Source organism: Rhagoletis zephyria, unplaced genomic scaffold (genome assembly GCF_001687245.7).
Source record: "Rhagoletis zephyria isolate East Lansing unplaced genomic scaffold, Rhagoletis_zephyria_1.1 Rzeph_scaffold_00222, whole genome shotgun sequence".
NCBI classification, from domain to species: domain Eukaryota; kingdom Metazoa; phylum Arthropoda; class Insecta; order Diptera; family Tephritidae; genus Rhagoletis; species Rhagoletis zephyria.
This window is the reverse complement of record NW_016157306.1, coordinates 321,553-340,892: the sequence shown is the minus strand read 5'-3', so window position 1 is coordinate 340,892 and position 19,340 is coordinate 321,553. Positions and strand designations below refer to the sequence as shown.

At 35.5% G+C, this 19,340-nt stretch overlaps 1 protein-coding gene and 1 long non-coding RNA gene across 2 annotated transcripts in view; one reads left to right on the top strand and one right to left on the bottom strand.

Annotated features, from left to right (window-relative positions):
- The window catches only part of Spt6 (transcription elongation factor Spt6), a 213,282-nt gene that overhangs the window by 18,773 nt on the left and 175,169 nt on the right, over nucleotides 1-19,340 (top strand). The gene's annotated exons all lie outside the window — the stretch shown is intronic.
- The window catches only part of LOC108358201 (uncharacterized), a 20,850-nt gene continuing 17,821 nt past the window's right edge, over nucleotides 16,312-19,340 (bottom strand). Inside the window, exon 3 of the long non-coding RNA XR_001846729.1 lies at nucleotides 16,312-16,413. This is a non-coding gene — a long non-coding RNA (uncharacterized LOC108358201). The remainder of the gene's footprint in view (nucleotides 16,414-19,340) is intronic.

Genomic DNA, 19,340 nt, shown 5'->3' with positions numbered 1-19,340 from the left:
TTTTGCGCAATATTAACTCGCGATCGATTTCTTTCTTGGTCCTCGTTTCGACAGTGATTTTTGTTACTAAAAAGAAATGATGCAGTAAGGTGGAAAATGCTTCCAGCTTTTTAAGTGTCTACCGATTTTTATTTTAATGTTATGATTAACCGAGCTATGCTTGGTTATGTGCGACCAGTTTTTTTCGTGTCTTTANCTAGTCGACACTCTAAAATCTTTGCTAATAAACTCATTCAAAGGATGAAGGAGAAAGGTAGGATGTACGAGTGTCATTCCAAGTTGAATTAAGATGTGTTGAGTGGGGAAACACCCTTTCACTGGTACCACATAANGAGATTTTTGATGCCATTTTTTAACTTTTTTCAAAGATTGGTATAAGAAAAACTTGAACTGAACCTAAACTATTCCGATTTAGACTTGTGAGGTATCATTGGAAAGGTATTTTCTCACCCTTTTAATTCCTTTGCTAATAAACTCATTCAAAGGATGAAGGAGAAAGGTAGGATGAACGAGTGTCATTCCAAGTTGAATTAAGATGTGTTGAGTGGGGAAACACCCTTTCACTGGTACCACATAAGTCTAAATCGGAATAGTTTAGGTTCAGTTCAAGTTTTTCTTATACCAATCTTTGAAAAAAGTTAAAAAATGGCATCAAAAATCTCATTATTAGATTCCGTTATTGGGCCATTGGGCCAGTTATTCAAGTTTTCGTAAATCAATCTTTGAAAAAAGTTAAAAAACTCTTAAACTCTTAAACTTAACTTAAAACTCACACTTTATTATACTAAAATTGAATGGGCTACAAAACTGCATACAAAAAAAAAATCTGAATAAGAAGTTTGAAAATTTGGTGAAAATTTGTCGAATTTTTATATTTTTTTTTTCAAAGTTTGCAAGGCGGATTTATATGATTTTTGTTGTATAAATACCTGGGCTTTTATAAAAAAATATTAAACATAAATTAAACTAAATAAATATAGCCAAAACCCTTCAAAGTACGACGAGTCTATTATTTCTGCCGCCAGTGTATATCAGATACCACCTAAATAATAGTTTCAAAGCTTATACAAGCTTATACAGAGGGAAGTTCGTGCGCACTCTATGCGATATAGTTCAAAGGGGACTAAGCCTTCCAAGAGGCTGGTGCTTGAGTATGGGCCTGAGCATCAACCCCTCCAAATCCGTTATCGTCCCCTTTTCTAGAAGAAGAACACGCCCAGGTATGAAGAACATCACTTTGAATGGGGTCGCCGTCAACGTCGCCACCGAAGTCAAGTACCTAGGATTAATACTAGTTTCCAGACTTCTGTGGAAGGCGCATGTCGACGAGCGATCACTTCCAAAGCCACGAGGGCACTAATGGTATGCACATGTCTGGCTGGGAAATCTTGGGGCTGTAGTCCCAAGATCCTGAGATGGATGTATGCCATGATAGTTAGACCAATAGTTACTTATGGGGCAGTGGCGTGGGTCTCGAGGACCACCCTTGCAACGGTGAGACAATCCCTCACTAAGCTTCAACGCCTGGCGTGTGTATGCATCACGGGAGCAATGCGCACATCCCGACCGCCGTCGGGTGATTCTCGAGCTCGAGCCACTGTACCTTACCATAGAACAGGCAGCAAAGCGAACTCTATTGAACTTCGCAAGAGAAGGCTTTGGTAGAGGTAAAATCCTACCATCGAGGAACAGAGATAAGCTAGGCTCCCAGATTCCATTAGCTCTGCTCCCCAGAGACGACAGGCCCAAACTAGTTAACTGTGACAGGAAATTCAAAATAGCGCTTTGCACCAAGTCGACTTGGAGCACCTCTTTTATGGAGAGGGAGATACAAGCGAGCTCAATGCAATGGTATACAGACGGCTCTAAAACTCCCGACGGTATTGGGGCAGGCGTTCACGGGCCAAGGCTAAAGCTTTCGGTACCCATGGGACTATACCCAAGCATCTTTCAAGCGGAAGTCTATGCCATAAGTCTGTGTGCAGAGATTAACCTGCGTAGGAACTATCGTAATGAAAGTATTTTGANGAGATACAAGCGAGCTCTATGCAATGGTATACAGACGGCTCTAAAACTCCCGACGGTATTGGGGCAGGCGTTCACGGGCCAAGGCTAAAGCTTTCGGTACCCATGGGACTATACCCAAGCATCTTTCAAGCGGAAGTCTATGCCATAAGTCTGTGTGCAGAGATTAACCTGCGTAGGAACTATCGTAATGAAAGTATTTTGATCATGAGCGACAGCCAGGCAGCACTCAAGGCCCTCTTATCATTTAATGTCAAATCCTCTCTGGTTCTTGAGTGTATTGATAAGCTCAACGCCCTGGCGGAGTACAACGACATCCAATTAACTTGGGTGCCAGGTCACGTAGGAGTTGTTGGCAATGACGAAGCGGACCGACTAGCTAGGAAGGCAGCCGCCTCGTCGCCTATAGGGCCTGAGCCCTTTATAGCGATTGGACCTAGTACAATCAAGGAATAGCTCAGAAAGGAGAGGAACACAGTAAGGTATCAGCACTGGCGTAACACGGCAGGCCTACGCCAGGCTAAAAGCCTACTGGGAGGTTACAACCTTACAAGGTATAGAGCAATAATAAACCTCCCCAAAGAGAGGGGCTTTCTGACGGGTCACTGCAGACTGAGAGGTCACCTGCACAGGTTGGGGATCTGGTCTAACGACCTATGTCGGTTCTGCGATGTGACTGAGGAGACCCCCCTGCACCTGCTTCCCGAATGCGAGGCAGTTGCGAGAAGACGGGAGAGACACCTAGGCCAACTTTGGCCAAGTGAGGAAGTCATACAATCGCTAACCCCCGGAGATCTCCTTAAATTTCCGGGTTCTCTGGGATTAGATGAGGTACTCTAAACAGTCGAGGGCACAATAGATCCTTTGGTCGCAGTGCATACCTCTACTTAATCTATCTATCTATCTATCTATCTATACAAATTAAAAAAAAAAATCAAACTTAAAAAAGTTGTCATCAAAATTTCAAACTTTTTAATCAGAATATTTATAAATTTTTCGGGTATGTAGCTCGCTCAGTTTTAGTATAATAAAGTTCCAGTTTCAAGTCGCTAAAAAATACCGTTTCATTTTCTTCCATATAAAAGTAAGTTTTGTTAATGTGTTATATGGAAGAAAACGCGCAACACCCTCGATGAAGAAATTCTAAAAAATCAACGCTAATAGCGATTCTACAATAGCGCAGTGGCAGTGGCAGTGACAGTTTTGAACACGCAGTAACAGGTGAATCGCTATAACTTTTAGCGACTTCAAACTTGAATGGGTTATAAAACTACATACTCGAAATCTTTCTAGAAAATCTAATTAAAAAAATCTAAATTTTGATGACCATTTTTTTAAGTTAAATTAGTTTTTGTGAACTTTGTGCAAGCTTTGAAACTTTTATTTATGTGGGATCTGATATGGACCGACCCATATTTTAAATAAAAATTATTAACAATAAATAAATAACGATAAGTTGCCAACACTATCATTTTGAATATTGCTGCTATTATTTTGACGTAACTGTATATGTATAAGCACAACGCGAAAGACTTCATAATTGCAGAAATTTCTGCAAGGGACATTAAAATTTATTCGCTGAAGAAGCCAAGGGCAAACAATCTTGCCGGAGACAAGATCAAAAATAAACGAAATTGACAAGAGAGTTCTCCTATCTGTTAATGATAACTAGGGCAACCCAAAATATGCTTCTAAAAACTTATTTTCAGCGCTTAAAATATGCCAATAAATTCTAAATATATGCCCCACAAAATGCTTTTAAAATCATTATAAGCCATAAGATATGCTTTTAAATTCCGTTTATGTACGTATGTGTATGCCCAGAAATGCCCTTAGCTTTATTTGCAGCATCTAAAATGTTAAAGATTTCATAAAAGTGTATATACATTAATATTTATGTTTAATAATTCATATTCATTCAATTTGTTTTTAAAACATATGTATGAAAGTACATGGAATCTAATTCACAAATTGTTTCACTTAGAAATTCATACTGTGTATGTTTGTAGATACATATGTACACTGCAGCGGAAAGTACTAGTCGGGAGTTCGGGAGTCGAATATCAGTACCTCGCAAATCTACCACCCATGCTTTCTGCTGTCGCATTTAACATGGAGTTGTCCTAGGACTCCCGCTGCGTAACTTCGCCCTAGTACTTGTAGTAGTAACACGTAGCCTGTAATCGAACCACGTTTTGTATCTCGATGCGTAACCTAGTACTAGTAGTAATAAAAACCTCCATAACAAAAGATATTTACTTGCGTTTAATGAATCCTTGTTAATTGCTTGCCAAACGAAATTATAATGGCGCGCCATGGCGGGTCAGTGGCGGGACAACTCATTAGAGTCCGACCGCTTCCAATTTTTTTTCAGGTACCGATGCCGATGCCGATTAATCGGCTTATGGGGAAAGCATCGGCCGATGCCTATGCCGATGCCGATTCTATAAAAAATTGAATATAAATGTAACAATTCATAAAATCAGTTAATTTAACGGAGTTAACAAAACAAAAAAGAAATAATGGAATTAATTGGCTTGTTATGCAACATTACATACACATTAGGAATGTTAAAACCGGGATCCTGGTCTTTTTAAGTCCCAAAAATCCCGCGATTATTTGCCTAGAATCCCGGAATTTTCGGGATTTGTAATTTACACTGATGGCAATACTAGAAACGCTTTATGTTGACCAGTTTTGGCTATATATCTTGTTTATTTAATATTTAAAAGTTTTTTTTATAAATGTGTAGCTCAATATACATATAATACCTTGCGGCAGGCAATTTTGCACACAACAAGAAATCAATATATTTGCCAAACCAAGGGCCAAATATAGTAAAATTGCGTTCTTAATTTTTCTCTCTGATGTCAGGATTTTTTAAAAGAACTTTGAAATTTGAAAGATATGAGTAATTCAAAAAATGTTTAAAAATTTCAGTGCAATATACTTAAAAAAACCAGTATGGGTATCAAATGAAAGAGAAGATTCTGAAGAGTTAAAACACATTACATTTTTTGGTGCGTAAGGGATGGGTAAGTATGGATCCTTGAATATCCTTCAAATTTTTCAATTCTTATTTTTGAAAAAATTATATGTTAAGGACTAACTTTATTAGCTTAAACAAATAAAATAGATTATTAGATACCTCTTCGTCCTTGTGAACCCAAAAAAAAAATTTATTTCATTTGTTGCCCATACTTTTGTTTAACATTGCACTGAACTTTTTAAAATAAATTTTTGGAATTAACCATATTTTTGAAATTATAACGAGCCCTAACTGCCAAAATAACGTAAGCGGCATTTTTTTCAAAATTTTCGTTTTGATGCAGAAATGCATCTAGATGCTCTTGGAATATTTCTGCATCAAAAAGAAAAAAAAAAACTGTCGCTTACGTTATTTTGGCGGTTAGGGCTCGATAAAGTCTTTAAAAAAAAATATGACGTCAGAGAAATGCCCATTTATATGCTGTTAATTATATGTAATATGAGGTAGACTTTTATAAAAAATTTAAATTTTGGATAGACAAAAGGAATATAAACAAAACTGGTCGAATTAAGGCGCTTCTTTTATTTCTGCCACTAGTATTATGAACTTCTTTCAACCAGAAAAGAAATTTTTTTGTCTTCATTTTTCTTTGCATCGAGCTTTTTTCGACATACCTTAAATTACTTTATCAGATATGTACACACTAAAGTATTATTAAAGGCATATAAATTTAATTACTGTCTTTCGTTTTGTTACTTTTGAAATAATTTTCATTTTAAATAAAAAAGTATGTTCCAAACCCATTTACTTATTATTTATTATATGATAGGAGAGCTTCTCAAACCATATAGATGCAATTTTTTCATGTTAAGTCGTTGAAAAATTATATTCAACAATTTTAATGTCGTTGGAAAATAATAAATATCTAAATCCCGGAACTGATTTCGGGATCCCGAGATTAAACCAACGACATCCCGAAAATCCCGGGATCGTAAAAATCGAAAAAAATAAACATCCCTAATACACATATATGTATGTACATGTGCATATATGTATGTATGTATGTGTGCAAATATATGTACATATATCACATATACATATGTATATTACATAAAACACTTTTATATGGTGCTAAGCAAGAAATATTCAGGAACATAAAATTTAATTTCGTTTTGTTCTAAAATACACTCTTGCACTCAATGCATAAGAACTTATATGCTAGGTATGTATGTACATATGTACCAGAGCTGTGTAATGATTGAATCAATTGAGTGTGCATTCTCAGTTTATTCATTTCAAAAATGTGATTGTTTGATTTAAAAAAATGTAACAACCACTCTTGAGATTGGTTACAAATTGTAAACACAAAATATGTAGTGTGTTATGGAATGGTTGACACCCATTCACATAGAAAATGTGTATGCAAAAAAAAAAACTCAATCATGTATGATTGTACCTTTATGTGAATGCAATCTGTCATTATCATTCAGTACTAATACTATTTGTTGTATCAGGGTTGAGATTTTTGTACTCAAAATATGAAACCAGAAGATTGCCATCTCCCTTAAAATAAGTAAACAAATAAATATTTGGTGCTAAAATATTTTTCTAAGTGTTTGGCCGAGCTTCTGCTCAAACTTGAGGCATGAGTTCTGTTGTTGTGGCATAAATGGAGACACCTATGTACATATTTAAGGCTGACTCCGAATAAGAAATGATTTTATAAGAAGAGTTTTCAAGGCAGAAATATACTCGAGGGTTTGCCATTGCGTGCCGAAGGACGACTGCTATTTTGGGTTCTGATCTGACCAGGGATTTAACAATGGTCCTATGGAGTGGAAGTACGCACATGTAATCATATGTATGTACACATATTCGATTAATTGTTCTCAAAATGCATGAAAACTATAGTATGCTTGCAAACAATTAATAACATTTTGTGATAAACAGTTTTACAAATGTATTCGCACTTCAAATTTGTGTTTTAATAATGTATTAATTAAATAAATTATTATTATAAATTATTATTTTAATAAATAGATATACAAATATTTATATTTGGCAACTCTTGGACTTTTCTTCATTTGTAACAAATGACAGACGTAAACAAAATGAAAAATAATTGTAATTTTACAAATTTAAAGCAAACCGGCGTTCTTTACAAAAAATGTAGTTAGGGATCAAATTGCGCATATTTTTTTTACAATATCAAGTGCCCTCAAGAAGTGTTAAACCACTAAATAGCTTAAAAAACGGTTTCAAAAATTCGAAACGAGAGTGAAACGCAGTGTTCAATTGTGATCGAGATTGCAGACAAAATTTGTGCGTGTGTAATTAATGTTTTATTTGAAGAAATATTGCCCCTTGTCGTTAAAAATAAGCAAACCAAAGTTTATGTAATATTATTCAAATCAGCTTTTATTTATTTAATGTATTATGTGATTTGGAAGCGTCGAATACAAAAAAGTGCTCAAAATTTCAAATATTTCAGTAGAGCCAATTAAAGATTTTTTGTTTCGTAATTTAGCAATAATATGTCTTGGAACGTAATAATTCCGGATTATTTGCAGTCATATTGTAGGCTTTCAAATTATGTCTTTCTAAAGATTCAGTAAGTGTTGGACTGCAAAAATACGAAATAAGTAACAACTCGTATGTAGTTAAACGAAAAAAAATTCCATTTGTGTTGCTGAACAACGGCACAAAACGAAGAGTGGCATTATTTCACAGTTTTTGACTTATGCCAATATTCACGATTAATGTAAGACATTTGCCACTGTTCAGTAGTAAGGGTTGGCTACTTCGGTTTTATGCCAAATGGCAAAACTTTGCCTCTGCCGGATTGGTAACAACAAAGCCTATGTCGATTTGCCTCAGAAGAATATGGTTATTTATAAACCTAATCCCCTATATATCTCAAAAACCTGAGTAGTGCCGTTATTGCAGAGAACCATCGACATATGTTAGTGTTTGGCCGAGCTACTCCTCCGATTGTGGCATGCGCCTTGATGTTGTCGCACAAAGGGGAGGGAGGGACCTACAGTTTTACTCCGACTCCTGCCGGCGGCCGACTGCTATTACAAAAGCCTTTTTCTTTTTTTATGTTGGCCGGAACTGGGCTCGAACCCTCACCCTGCGGAATGGTAGTGCGCACTTCTAACCACTACACCACAGCGAATGCTTAATTAATTTTAATCATTAATCGCGATTAACCATTTATTCGTTAATTTTTAATCTTTCATAGACTAACATTTTGCCGACAATACTCGCTTAAGATAGTCCCAAACTTTCACAAAAGAGAAAAGTTATTTTCTTCAAAACTTTTGAATGACATCTTGACTGAACTTACTAATTCGGAATTTCTACTATTACTTATAGAGTAGGCTATTCATAAAATCTGGGCTGTGAAATAAAAAATTTTCTATCATAGGTTCCATAACTATTAGGAGACTTTTATTGTTTAATTTATTTTTTGCACATAAACTTGTATCTTGAACTTCTTTTTCCAAAAAGTGAGGATGTCAAAATTTAAATAGATGTCGAATGTACGGCACTTTTCTAAAAAGATCTCTTAATAGATTAGTGCATGAAAATTATTCCAAACGAAAACTTAAAATTTATAAAAAAATCTTAACTAAATTTAACTAATTTATATTAGAGGTTTTAAGTTTATCCCACTGTAAGTGTGAAATCAGTTGCTATGTGTTTCTATGATACAAAAAACAACCTGACAATTAAGCAGATTGTAAAATTTCATGCTACCGTACGCAAATTTTATTAATTTTTTGTTTGTTTAAAAACATTTTGTTCTTAGAATCGAAATTTTACCAAGCAATATGTCTTTTATTTTTTAAATAAATGAGGCTAATGCTCAATAAGTTGATAATTGTTGTTCTCATTTGCATACTTCACACCAACTCCAATATTGAACAGTGAAATATATTTTAATTTTACCCAAATAAACAACGATATAGTTAAATGGTCAAACACATATGGAGGATTCACAAGACGTGTTAGCGTCGTAATGTGTTAAAGTCTTAATTTTTTAAACGTAAAATAACGCCTAATACCTCTTTAGGCCTTTTGTAACATAACCAAAATGTTTTTAAACTAGTAGTAAATATATTATTGGCTCTTATTATACCCAACGAATCTTTCAAATGCTTTTAACCGTTACTTTATATTGAACAATTTTAAGCCTTTAAGACATTACGACGTCTAACACGAACTGTAAATCCCCTAAATATGCATTAAATTACACATCAAAATTTGTAATTTCAGTTATATCAGAAACTATCGCACCCGATATTGGAAACTAATAGTCCTGGCTAGTTACATTGTGAAATAATCAGATGGCATAGAGACACTAAATATTTTTAAAATATGTTCACTAAAATTTTATTAACCTAAATGTAAAGTTTTTGCGAAGTGTTCATCGAATTTAATGTAAAATTTAAACATTTTTTAATATAAGATAAGAACTATTTTTAAAAGGTAAATGTTAATACAACTGTTTTATATATAATCCCAAATTTATGATATAAAATCCCCTCTACCAAAAAACTTAAATTGGGTAACACCGCTTCGAATTTTTACAATTGAGCAATTGTCAAAAATCTGCCTTTTTATCAAAAAGTTGTTTACCAGGGTATCTTTGAACTAATGATTAAAGAATGCACACACATAAAAGATTGCAGCCTTTTCAATACTCATTCAGTGTTAAACCTTTTTTGATTTGGCATTGGTTTTTTCAATCTTGCGATGAATATGTTGATGTGTGAATTCAATGCTTTGAGTGAATGGAAAATTAAAAAATTATCAACCTCAATCTTAAGCGAAGAATAAAACTGAATAGCAAAAAATTGTTGATTTAAAATTGAAAATGATTTCACACTTACACAGCTCTGGTATGTACATTAGACTGCATCACCAAAAAAAGTTGCGGTTTTTCGGCCGGAACTACAAAATTTATTATATTTTAAGGAGTCTACCAAAATATTTTGGGAAAACATTAAGATTTAAGCGAGCTGGACCGATTTGAAAATTCCTCCAAAAATTGAGTTTTTTATGAATAAAAATAGTTTCTTAAAGAACTTTTTAAGAAAAGTCCCCTCAGATGACAAAACAGATTAGGCTTAAAAAATCTGCATAGAAATATTTAAAAACCTTTTCAACGGAATCGTAATAATGAGATTTTTGATGCTGTTTTTTACTTTTTTCAAAGATTGATTTACGAAAACTTGAATAACTGGGCCAAAACTATTCCGATTTAGACTTATGGGATCTCGGTAGAAAGGTATTTTCCCACTATTTTTATTTATGTGCAAAAAAGTCATTCGTGCCCCAATTTTTTTTTCAAATACCAACACATCTTAATTCTATTTTGAATGAAGTTCGCTCATCCTACCTTTCTCTTTCATCCTTTGAATAAGTTTATTAGCAAAGAAATAATGGGCGAGAAATTACCTTTCCAGTGATACCTCACAAGTATAAATCGGAAGAGTTTTGGTTCAGTTATTCAAGTTTTTTTATACCAATCTTTGAAAAAGTTAAAAAGGGCATCAAAATTTTTTCTATTTTTTTAATACTTTTATGTAAATTTTTTAAGCTTAAACCGTTTTGTCATTTGAGGGATTTTTTCAAAAAACATCTTTAAGAAACTATTTGTATTCATAAAAAACTCCATTTTTGGAGGTATTTTCAAATCGGTCCAGCTCGCTTAAATCTTAATATTTTTCCGAAATATTTTGGTGGACGTCTTAAAATATAATAGATTTTATAATTCCAATGGAAAAACAGTACCGATTTTTTTTTTGCATGGGGATGCAGTCTAATGTGCATACATATAGCGGTCCACAAAATAAAAGAGTTGTTTATTTAAGGTTTATTCTTTTTTATAAAAGTCTAGTTGGTATACAACAAACACCACATAAATTCCGATCTCAAACTTTGTCCAAAAATTAGAAGAATTCTGCCTATTTTCTCCAAAATTTCAATCTTTATAACAGGGTTCGGAAATTCTCACTCACATTCTCTCACGTTCGCGATCGGTAATATTCCAAATCTATTTTTACATTCTTTTATCGCGAGTGAAAAATGCAAAAAAAATTATCATCTCTCACATTCGAAATGCGATCGACAAAAAAATTTCCGCTGCTTTTCATTCGCGATCGAAAAAAGCAAAGAAATTTCCTCTCACTCGAATATGAGAAGTCCGAGCATTGCCGATGTCGGCCTCTCATAAGTGAGAAAAACGATGCAAGTAATCCATTCGCGATCACTCACAACAGCTTATCGCGAAAAATTTTCGACGACGTTGTATGGGAGATATTTTTCGCGTTTGTTTTGGGTATGCATCTTGTTATTTTATTATTATGGAACTTAGTGGGGATAAGATTGAGAATGAATGAATTTTATTTCTTTTAAATGTTTTGATTCGCCATTATAAGGATATTAATAAGAAACCAAAATTATGCACACGTAAATAGAATAAGAAGAGTTAAGAATATAGTGGTGCACTATTTCCCACACACCCACTAAGAGCAGATACAGTGTTCGTCGAGGAGCAAGCCGAGGCACCACTGTTTTCGACATCGGGTCTTCCCAAGCCAATGGACGAAGGCGAGACTGGTGGTTATACCCAAGGGCAAATGGGACCCAAACTCTCCTTCATCCTTCCGGCCACTCTGCATGCTAGACAGCAGGCAAGATGATGGAGAGTCTGCGCAAAATACACTTGACGTCAGCCATAGAAAGCGAGGGAGGCCTTTCACCCCGACAACATGGCTTCAGGAAGGGGCACTCAACTATAGGAGCGATTGGCGAAGTAGTCGAGGCGGTACATAAGGCCGAAGAAGCCTGCCACCAGGCGCGGCCAATAGTGCTGCTAGTCACACGACGTCAAGAACGCCTTCAACTCGGCAAGATGGGACGACATGCTGGAGGCCTTGGAACGGTCATTCAAGGTTCCAACATACCTGCTAGATATGATCCGGGACTGCCTCAAGAGACCGTTGGCTTTTGTTCGACACAACACAAGGTCAGAGAAAGAGACGTATAACCGGCGGAGCGGCACAGGGGTCTGTACTTGGCCCGGACCTCTGGAACGCCACGTATGACAGTCTGTTGCGCACGGAAATGTCGGAGAGCGCCTTCCTTGTCGCCTTCGCGGACGACGTGGCCGCCGTCATAACAGCAAGAAACGTCCAGCTAGCACAGCTCAAACTAAACCAGGTCATGCGCAACGTCAGTGGATGCGTGAGCGATCACGGTCTGAAATTGGCTACCGCCAAAACAGATATCGTGCTCCTCACCAGGAAACGGATCCCAACAATTATAAACATGATGGTCTGACCTCAACTCGTCACAACTTCTAGGTATACAAAATACCTAGGGGTGAAGCTGGACAGCAAACTCACATTCTGGGAACACATCCATGGAGTATGTGAAAAGGCTGCGCAGAGCACGGTGGCTCTAAGCCGGCTGATGGCGAACGTGGGCGGCCCGAAGCCATGCCGCAGGAAGCTTCTGATGACAGCAGTCCAGTCGGTGCTCCTGCACGGGGCAGAAATATGGGCCGACGCATTGAAAGTCAAAAAATACCGGATTCAAATGTCTTCGGTCCAGCGCAGAGGGGCACTACGTATTGCTTCTGCATACCGTACAGTGTCCGCGGACGCGGTTCTAGTTATTTCTGGCGTCATGCCAATTGCTTAAGCGCGAAAAGAGATTTACAATCTCAGTGCCGTGATAGGTCGAGCAGCTGCCGCGGCAAGGGCGCGCGAGCAACTAATCCAGCAGTGGCAACAAAACTGGAACACGAGCACAAAAGGTCATGAGGAAGTCGATTTCTACCTGACGCAATTCCTCACCGGTCATGGTTACTTCCGAGAATATCTTCATAGAATGGGAAGGGTGGACTCACCGTTCTGTCACTACTGTGCAAACGTCGAAGATAACGTGTACCACACATTCTTCTCCTGCGAACACATCTTGACTTCGCGCAGTATGTTGGAAGAAAGACACGGAGACATAGCTCCGAACAACATAATTGGGGTAATGATCTCCAGTGCAGACAAGTGGGAAGCAGTTGCGATATACGGGAAATTCGTACATCGCTGCAAACGAGAGGACGGATGTCTACTGAGGACACCCGAATGAAACGCCCCTACAAAAGAGCAGCCCCGAGGCTCTAGCAGCGCGCTCCTGCATCNAAAACTGCATACCCGAAAATTTTCTAAATATTCTAATTAAAAATTTTGAAATTTTGATGACAATTTTTTGAAGTTTGATTAATTTTTTTGCAATTTGTGCAAGCTTTGCAACTTTTGTTATTGTGGTTTTTGATATAGATTGAATTATATTTTAAATGAAAATTATTAAAAATAAATAAACATAATTTGCAAGCAATATCGTTTTGAATTTCGTTGCTAATTAGTTGCACGCATCTGTACATATGTATATACCACCATAATTCATATATTTGTGCATATTCCTACATTCCTTCCAACCGAAAGCACTTGCTTGCATTACTTACAAATCCTTATGTACATATGTATGTATGCGGTATGCATAACAAAATGCATACCCAAAACAAACGCGAAAAATATCTCCCATACAACGTCGTTGAAAATTCTTCCCTATAAGCTGTTGTGAGTGATCGCGAATGGATTACTTTCCTCGTTATTCTCGTTTATGAGAGGCCGACATCGGCAATGCTCGGACTTCTCATCAGTGATCGGACTTAAAAAAAATTCTGTGTAGTAGAATCTTGAAAAAAATGTGGTAGATCTTTGGGTTTGGATCAAACTTTGTACAAAAATTAAAAAAATTCTGCAAGGTTTCACTCAAATGGCAAACTTTTTAATTAGACTCTAAAAAAATTTAATTTTAGTATAATAAAGTGCAAGATTGAAGTTGCTAAAAATTGCGTTGAGTTTTGGAAATTATTTTCCTTGACAGTGTAAAGCAGTTCCTTTCATATTAAGATATTTTTCGAACATATTTTAAGAGATTTCTGCAACCTTGCGGAGTGCTGCCAGCTTTTCTTTTTATCACATCACGAAGTAGCGTACAAATGTGGCACGTTCCAGAAACAGCTAATTGGGATTTGCTGATTTTTACAATTTTCAAGTGAAAGTAAACATTTTCGATATTAATTCTTTTTATAAATCATATATTTTGCAATTTAACATAATAAAACCGCGTTTTCTGTCGAAAAATTGATTACTGAGAAAATTTACTATTTCACAATTTATTTTATTCTCGCATTCGGATTTGTTTACTTATGTCAAGCAAAAATAAAAGTACTCAAAAACGCGAATATGTGGTAGATTTCAGACCTTGAGTGGTAGTTGTGGTAGATGCTCAAACAAGTGGCAGATCTACCACAATGTGGTAGAAGCCCGATCACTGCTTCTCATATTCGAGTGAGAGGAAATTTCTTTGCTTTTTTCGATCGCGAATGAAAAGCAGCGGAAATTTTTTTGTCGATCGCATTCCGAATGTGAGAGATGATAAATTTGTTTGCATTTTTCACTCGCGATAAAATAATGCAAAAATAGACTTGGAATATTATCGATCGTGATAAATCTCATAAATGATTGAAAGCGAATAATCATAAATGAGAAGTTCCGAACCCTGCTTTTTAATCAGAACTTTGGTATGCAGTTTTGTAGACCATTTAATTCTAGTATAATGAAATGCAAGTTTCAAGCTGCTATAAGATCCCGTTAAATTTTGGGGTTTTTTTTGCCGGCAGTGTTCTCCATATAAAATAAAACTGTCGAACATACTTTTGTATGGCAAAAACGTGAAACACCTTCAACCAAAAAAAAAAAAAATTTTTGCGAGCTGTCTAAAATGTTTTTTGATGTTGGCTGTTGTCTTTCGCTTCACCTGAACCAGGGTTGTGGCGAATATTCGCATTCGCATTCGCAACTGCGGAGCTTCCGCATTCATTTTAACATTCGCATTCGCAATAATCAATGCGGAGCTTTTGCGAATGCGAATGTTGTGCAAGTGCCCCGATAAAACGTATATGTGGCAAACAAAATGACAAATTGTAGCCAGTATTTGTGTAACAAAACTGGGCAAATGTCATATTTATCAACTTTGATAAAAATGTCTTTAACATTATTATTATCTTAAGCTTTATAACCGAGCTATCAATGGACAGTCAAACAAGTTCCCACTTCTACTTGACCTTTGACATACGTCAAAGGGAACATAGTCCTTTTAATAATATTTTTTTTTTCTGTGCTTTAAATACCTGCATTGGTTTCTTTCTTTAAATCTTAAAAAAACACTACTAGACACAAAAGAAGAAAGTGTGCACTGTAAATCTTAACCAAATTTTCGTGGTTTGCTTTTGATGTTACATATCGCCACCTGAAACGCAAAAAGACGTAACAAACATCGTCGCTGCAATACAAAAAGTCGTAACTATTTAATAAAAAATTCAAAATTCAGTTTTTGATTGATATGATGGATTTCATCGAATTACAACTCCCACATCATTTTATGAACAAAAAATAAATAAAATTTGTCACGACTTTCCATTTCAGTTACGATGTTGTTACGTCTTTTTGCATTTCAGGTGACGATATATTCGTTTCAATCATTTCAAGTGGGGCTCTTTGGGGAATTTATTTTTAACAAAAATTTTAAAAACGGTAAGTTTTTTTACTTGTCGGGCAATTTTTTTTTTCATAGGGATATACGTTGGATCCTTGGCTAAAAACTTCTGTGGTCAAACTGATGCTCAAATAATTAAAAAGGTATATGTAGGTATTACTTTTAATTAGATAAGAATTGCATAACTATCTGTGTTTCAAACGTTTATAAAAAACGGGTTGCTTTTTTAAAAAAATAATATTCTGATCCGATTCGGCTGGCAGCCATGACTTTGAAAACGGAATTTTGTTCAAAAATAATAATAATATTTTCCACAAATTTTTCAAACCGGTAGCAGAAGAAAGTATTGAAAATGAATTACAAAAACTAAAATCGAAAAACGCTGATGATGTTACAGATTCCCCAAATTCTGAAACAGCCAAAGGAATGAGAATGAAAAATTCTTTTTAAAAAGCTTTAGAACCTGACCTATGTATCTGGTTTGGCTTGTAAGCGCTGTTTAAACAACGATCTAGCCATTATGCTAGATTCCAATTGTTTCTTAAAAATACTTGACATCCGCATTCGCGGATGTTAGCTGTTAGATATTCGCATCCGCATTCGCATCCGCGGATGTCTAAAATTCCACATTCGCAACATCCCTAACCTGAAACTATGAAAAGAAATTCCAAATAATCGGCAAAAAAGACCGATGCCGGTGCCGATGCTCAATTTCGTGCCGATACTAGCCGATGCCGATTAATCGGTCGGACTCTACAACTCATCTGTCAAGAGCGAAACATATAATAGTGTTATTTTTCTCATACATATATATATTTATTTAATTTTCGACACAATGTTACTATTAGTTCTAAACGTAACATCGCAACGCGAAGTTTTCGAAAATATGCATTTACTGCAAAATATGCTGAAATATGCGTTTAGTCAAACTTTATATTTTTTTGGAAAAACATTTAAGCATTTCATCAGCGTGTTAACATTCCTGACAAAAACATGGCCGAACATATTTTGGGTTGCCCTAATTATAATAAACCTATTAATTTGCACCGTGAATCGTAGGACGGAATCAGGAAAAACGGAGAAGGATCTTCTGGACTCTTTCCAATCGATTTATGTGGATTGCATGATATGGCCTCCATATAAACACTGCATATTCAAGTTTGGAACGTACAAAAACAGAATACAGTAATTTATAAGATAACGGATCCGAGAAGTTAAAGAAGTGGCGTCTGACAAATGCAAGCATGGATAATGAATTTGTAATAATTAGGGCTCGGAATCTCATGCAATAAAAAATCGAAAATATGCGCATATTTATAATATGCGCTATAAACAAGTAGAATATGCAATTAAAAATATTTATTGCCGGTAGAAAAATAAATAACACATGCATTTTAACAAGAAAATAACGAAAACAATTCACTTCAAAATACAATACATATTTCTATATAAAATTTGTTTATAATCAAGCAGACTGTCTGCTGTAAATAGAAACATTCACAGTTTAATAGTGGTTCAGATGAATGTTTGGTTGGCAGAGCTGTGCAATTACATTACAATTACAATTACATTCCTCAGTAATTGTAATTAGGATTCAATTCCTTCAGTTCACAGCAAAGGAATCGATTACTTTTTCAATTCCTTGAAGTAATTTCAAATGGAATTGTTTTTTTCTTTAATTCCATTACAAGGAATTTCATATTGTAATTGGAATAAATTACGTGCTAGTAATGTAATTTCTTTTATTTCAATTCCTTTGAAAGGAATTGAAAATGTAATTTTTTTTCCAATTCCTTTCAAAGGAATTGAAAATGTAATTGATTTTTTTTCCAATTCCATTCCTCAAAGTAATTTAAAAAGTAATCGAAAAATTTATAAAAAAAAATTGTTTACTGTTGAATTGCAATAGCTTTGTTAAATTTCTTGGTTGCTAACTGCCTTGAATAAACAACTTATACCTAAGTAGTATTACTAATTGGACTTTAAGAAAACTGAATAGCTTAAACTGTAGCTGTTCAGTTTATAGGGTAACGGTTAAATTTTCCAGATCCTACCGCGAACGCGCTTCGCGGCGGATGAGACCCATAAATGTCGAAGCAGGCATAACCCGCCCGGACTGTTGCTGCCTTGGGCACTGCTGTTCTCTTGGACTAATCCTTGCGTATCTATAAAAATGCACTAACTTAATTGTGTATATTATGGTACCATTAATTCTACCCAAAATGGCGTGCCTTCTGGGGCCTTTGAAGTTCTCTTACTGGTATCCTGCGTTACAAATGAGGATAGAGTCCGCTTGAATTACGAGCCCTGTCGGACTGGAGATCCTACCTCCTAAGAGTTTTATAAACAAATTGCATTGCTATGGCTAAATTTTGATGTTAACACTGTAACGACGCTAAAATTACACAAAAAAACCGAGAGACGTACAATTAATTTTAAGTAGTATTGTACGGATCTGTATACCGTTTTTTTAAGATAAGGTCATTTAGTCAAGTTATTTTCATTTTAAGTTTTCATTGCGAATGATAAAAATTGAAACTCTAACATGGTCATATGGTCATGTACGATATGGCGTATGAGTAACATTGTTTCCTGCTAGTATTTCATACAAAATTATTTGCACTTTCACTTAACCCTTGCAAACTGGTTTATTTATCCATCGATTTTNGAAACTCTAACATGGTCATATGGTCATGTACGATATGGCGTATGAGTAACATTGTTTCCTGCTAGTATTTCATACAAAAAATTATTGCACTTTCACTTAACCCTTGCAAACTGGTTTATTTATCCATCGATTTTCATTGTTAGTAGTGTTTAAGCAAAATAAGCAGATATTGGCTAGTCTATACTAATATATATTTTGAAAGCCGTTTTTTCTGTTCGCAAAGGTCGAGAAAGGCCGTACCGATTTTTTTTGAAATTTCGGAATCTACTGCAGACTTTCCAAGGATGGTTATAGGCTAAAACAAGTTTCGATATAGAAAGGGGGCGGGAGGTGTCCCATACAAACCGAATTTTTCAAACTGCATATATTTGTGGTAGAGGACTAGAACTGGGTATGGTGATATCTATATACATATATAAGACCAATTCCATACTCATGGAGAAAAATTTGCATGGTTGGAGAATGGCGTGTGGCACCTCCCATATAAACCGAACTTTTCATATTGCATATTTCTGGAAGTGTTCATGGTAGACTGTAAGCCTTTTTAANAACTGCATATATTTGTGGTAGAGGACTAGAACTGGGTATGGGGATATATACATATATAAGATCAATTCCATACTCGTGGAGACAAATTTGCATGGTTAGAGAATGGGGCGTGGCACCTCCCATATAAACCGAACTTTTCATATTGCATATCTCTGGAAGTGTTCGTGGTAGACACTTCCTTTTTAAAACTCTTTAGTTTGACACCCACATGACAACATTTCATTTACTTTATCAATTTAACTGAGTTACAATTTCCAAATAGGTGGTTCTGGTACTATACCGAATAATATAAAAAAAGTTATTAAAATCGGTTCAGCCATTCTCGAGTTTTGATGACTGTGACTTACGAACACAACATGTTTATATATATAGATATACACATTGGATGTGCTTTCGATTTTAATCTTTGACCACAACAAAAATTCCACATTGTACATTCGTGAATGAACTTTCAGTTTCTCGATTACTTTTACA